The sequence below is a fragment of the Cornus florida genome, unplaced genomic scaffold (assembly GCF_030987335.1).
Source record: "Cornus florida cultivar Cherokee Brave unplaced genomic scaffold, ASM3098733v1 CherokeeBrave_3.0.0_Hap2_Chr05, whole genome shotgun sequence".
Lineage (NCBI taxonomy): Eukaryota > Viridiplantae > Streptophyta > Magnoliopsida > Cornales > Cornaceae > Cornus > Cornus florida.
In genome coordinates, this window is record NW_026775575.1 from 98,438,236 (window position 1) to 98,443,418 (window position 5,183).

Here is a 5,183-nt window from a genome sequence, read left to right on the forward strand (position 1 = left end):
GTGTGTTTTAGTTTTGTTGCTTGGTTTCTCTGAGATGGTTGGGGGTTTATATAGAGCAGGGGCGGCTTTTGGGTTCATGTAAATAAATAAAGCCACATGAGGACCAGTAAAAAAAGATGGAGGCGGCTACACGTAATGACTCATAATGGAGATAATGTTAAAGGGGAAAAATCACATAACCCCCCTGTACTAATTTTTTCGTTCAAAATGCCCCCACTAAAATTAAACACCCCCCTAAACTAACAAAACCCATCAAGTTGCCTCGAAATGACAAAATTGCCCTTCTAAGTTAATTGTAAATTTAAAACTTATAAATCTAATTTCTATTTTTTGGGTTAAATTTCAAAATTGTGCAGATGTATTTTCCCTTACAGATCAAAGTCCCAGACTTTGATCATACTGAACTTCGACTCTACGGCGCCGATTGGGGCGCCGTCGTCCTCTCCGTCGACACCGACTCCGATGAGTTGCAACAGGAAGAACCAAAGTATTGTTGTGAACATTTCCTTCTACGGTGGCGTTGCCACAATCACCAACCCAGTCAAGTAAAAATTTTGATTTGGACCTCCTTGTGCGACTCTGGCAACATTTTCCCTCTGTTTGCTCCTCTTGTAAGTAGCTAGAAACACCCAAAATTGATCGGACTCTGTCTTCGCCTGAATATTCACCGCCGAAGGACACCCCAACTCACCGATTCCGGTTGAAATTCCGGCAATTCTTATCGCCAGCGTTTCTAAAATGGGTTCGCCGATAGAGGACGATGTCGTATTGGTCCAGAAAAGAAAGAAACAAGGTGAGCCCCACGGCGATCATCGAATCATTGGAAACCTTAATGCCCTGAACGTTGTCCCGAACATCGCTGACGCTTCGCTGAAGAATCGACCTCGAGAGCCACTAATTCGACGCTTGTGAAGTCGCCGACTAGGAATTCATGTGCACCGGCGGACTCGAAGATGAGTCTCTGTATGTCCTTGTGGTCTCTTCCGACACCGTCCGGCAAAGATTGGCCGAGAGAGAGTCGTTAAGCCATCTGGTCCCCGGCCGAGAGAGTCGTGATGGCCACTGCGATCGTCGCAGCAGTTGAGAGTGAACGGCGAGATCTAGTTGATCAGAATTACGTCGTCGTCGACAATGGCAACGGATGTTTGGTCAGCGAGAGAGCTGAATATGGCTCTAATCGCCGATGAGGTCAAGGAGTAGTGTCCGATTGACGAGAATTCGGTGCGGATAAGTTTAAGTGTGTCGAAGGAGAATTCTTCCCATACATATGAAAGAATGTAAATTCACACACCAAGTCCAGTGTATATATATGTGTTTATAGAATCTCTCTAATTTTATGCGAATAAAACTACCCACAATGCTATATTTTCACACAAATTTCTCCCGTGTTCAATTTTTCTTTTCAACCAAACAAGTCAACACAAACAAATCAAACAACAATTACAATCAGAATGCTCTAAATCTAAATTCAAGGAAGATAGAGATGAATATGGGTTTCTGGTGCTTAAAATCAAAGGAAGATGGAGATGAGCAGTAGACCCACCAACTCAAGGGTATTTTTGTAATCTTACAATAATATTATAAGTTTTAAATATTCATTTAACTTAGAAGGGCAGTTTTGTCATTTCGGGGCAACTTGATGGGTTTTGTTAGTTCAGAAGGGTGTTTAATTTTAGTGGAGGCATTTTGAACGAAAAAATTAGTACAGAGGGGTTATGTATAATATACCTAATGTTAAATTTATGAGATGGGTTTGAATTGTAGCATCTTCTTTTACATTGACAGTGACACTAACCAAAAAAATTATAATACAACTACACGTAATCATTTGCTTATTCATTTTAAGTCTAAAACCTTGATTCAATGCTAAATGAGTAAAAACACTATAAATCTAGAAACTACTTTTGTACCATGGCACTAGTGCAAGTGTCAATTTTTTTGTAACTTTCCCATTTTCCACAGCCTTTTTAGTCAGCTTGGAATCAAGGGAGGAATTAGTAATGGGCTAACCTGGGCTATAGCTCAGGTCCAATTAAAAAAAAAAATTAGTGCTATTGTTTCTATAAGCCCATGTACTACTCTTCTTCTTCCTATTAGTTCAACCCAATCCATAGTATTTCTATAAATAAAAAGAGCTATAAAATTTACAAATGTCAAACCTTAAATATTAGTAATCTCACGAACCATAAACATGCCCAATCACAAAATAAACCATAATAAAGTATAATAGAGCCCAATCCAGTAAATCAAACACATTGTTAGTCTATGGAAGAAGATCTAAACTCTTCGTGTGTAAGGCACTAATGCATAGGTGAATGGATATCATGGATTATTATTGTTAATCCAGTGAAATATTGAATTTTATTTTTGTAAAAAAAAGAGGGGGGGGGGGGTGTGGGCGGCTTTGTTATTGGATTGATTATTTTTTGTTAAATTGGATAATTTACTATATAATGGATTAATAAATAGTCAGGGGCGGAGCACATATGTCTTACTTTCTAATGTAAATTTATTGATAAGGAACATATATATCTTGCATTCTTGTAGTTATTTGTTTTAATACTTGTATGAAGCAAACTTCAATAGATTCTTGACTGGGAAAATACGTTAGAGTTTGCAAGTGTAAATGTGTTAGAAGGTTATAGATTATTGGGTTTAATTGAATAACTGATGCATAATAATTATGTATTTAGAGCATAAATGACACACTAAGCAATCATGGGTTTAATTATTTTTAGCCCTCCCTACTTTGTAATCCTGACTCCGCCCCTGCGTGGAATAATACTCCGCCCCTGCTTGTATCATACCACTGCGTCATTGGGATGGTATATCCGATATTTTTAGTTTGGATCTCATGGAAAGTATTTGTGAATTATTTATCTAATTAAAAAATATATATGAATGTCGTGGAAAATGGTCCAAGCCCAAGTCATAACTAATTGGATTTTTCCATAAGTTCCGAGAATGCATTCTAATGGGATCTATATTTGAATAGGGCTTAGATTCTCAGTCTTGATTTTGGGCTTTGTCTCCATTTGTTTGGGCCTATGCCTTGCTTGTTTCGCTACATACTTTCATCTATGAAAAAAAAAAAAAGAAGTGTGCATTTCATAGTCCACAGATGTTATGGTAGGTGATTCGGCAACAGGAGATAGAGAGAGAAAGTCTTACAAGTCATCCAAGGCCTTATATGATTGAGAGAGGGAGAGATTAATTTTGCCACGCCAACAAGGTTTCAATTTATGCAAGTCAGCATTTCTTACAAGTCATCCAAGTTAGATTAGCTTTTTCTTTCATTGATAGTAATCACTTTCAAAGTAGCAGAAAATATAAAATCAAATCTCAGAAACCTAACATTTTTATCCTTCGAGAGTACTTGTACCCCACAATCATATTAGTAAATTCTACATTTGAGAGGTAATTGAGTCATGTTTTTTTAAAGGTTCGGAGTGAGGAATTGAGGATACAGCATTCTTAAAATTACTAATTATGATTATTTTGACAAAAACCAAGTTGTCATTTTTTTTTTTTTTTTTTTTTTGTTTTAAGGACCCAAGTCATCAGTTAGAGAGAATGTTTCAATTTTAGTTATAGATGGTCTGATAGATATCATATTTATTAACCATTTATTTTAAAATTTTAAGCGGTTAACAAATGTATAACTTTAATATTAAAATTCTTGAACAAAATAAAAAATATTTAAAAAAAAATTGCATACATATTCTTCCAAATACCTTTTTCAAGGAACTGACAAATATTCTTAATTTCAGTTGATATTATAGTTTTGAACAATACTTAGCTACTCACCGATGAGTAGGGTGAAGCTACTCACCTCCTATGTGGTCCAATAACAAAATAGCACATCACATTTAATAATAAAATAATTCATACCTTTCTCTGTTTTCTCGGATCAATCATCGAATAAAAGTATATAGTATTTTTAGGTGTGGATTATTTTATTATTAAATGTGATGTGTTATTTTGTTATTGGACCACATAGGAGGTAAGTAGATTCACCCTACTCACCGGTGAGTAGCTAATCATTATTCTTTAGTTTTTTTAAGAACCGAAAGAGAAAATGATAAGACACAATCGTGCTGCCAGGCGAAGTGGTGGAGTGTTGCACCCTAGAGGGTGAAAGTCCAGTAACCAAGCAAGGTAAGGAGAAATTGTCCATACTTAAAAATCATATTCGGCTATAAATGCAGAAGCAGATAAAGAGTACATGTGTTAGAAAGCTTAAAAGTTGGTGATGAAAATTTAAGATTTTATTTCTTTGACCATATAATCATATGGTTCACATCCATTATTCACTATCAAGTCTATCATTGATACCACGGGTACATAAAGTACTGCATAATGTGCACAATATGTGCGCAAATTTATTTGACTACCCTTTAATCCTCAAAAAAGGTTGTGAGTGTTGAGACTTTGTAATCTCTTATTGTAGCGTATGAAAGAGCCTCATGGGCAGAACACAACCCTGTAGTTGGTACCAGCAGGGCAAGTGAACAAGCTGGTTGGATCATCCTGAGGGTAGCTATAAGCATCTGGGCACCTATCCTTGAAGAACCTTGAGAATGTGGTAGGCCCACAACTCCCAGGTCCATCAGTGCAACAATATTCATTGGTCTTGAACACCGTGCACGGGTTGTTACAGCCGCCCAGAGCCCTCAGCTCAGCCGGGCACTCCTCATTGATGGGCGCGGCGCATCGGAGATGTTTGCACACGTCGGTGGTGGGGCTAAAGTCCATCGGAATGTTGAACCCGTCAACATTTGGTATGTCGACGTAGTCCAAGTTGTTGGATTGGTTTAGGGCAAACTCGGCAAGAGTGTTCGGTGGGCTACCGTAGCCTTGGCACTCTAGAAGCCCATAGCAATCACTTGTCTGACATTGGCCTCAGCCACTGGCATCGAAGTTGCAGTTGGTTCGGCCCCATATACGAGCATTGGTGGTGCCGGGGTTCACGTTGACAGTCCAGGACTGGCCGGAGTCTAGCCTCCTGCCCCCACCGGGCGACGCAGCAGCCCAGACTGGGTAGGTGCATTGGTTCACCACATCAAAGGTGGCTGCATCGGTGAAGGTGGAGTATAGACTAAAGAAAAAGGAAACTAAAATGGGGAGGTTTTTTATGAAACTCATTTTGGAAAGGAGTGAAATAGTGTAGTATTTGGACTTAG

The 5,183-nt window shown here is 38.3% G+C and overlaps 1 pseudogene; it reads right to left on the reverse strand.

Moving 5' to 3' along the window:
* Positions 1-4,381: 4,381 nt before the first annotated feature.
* LOC132307864 (thaumatin-like protein) lies at positions 4,382-5,183 on the reverse strand (annotated as a pseudogene).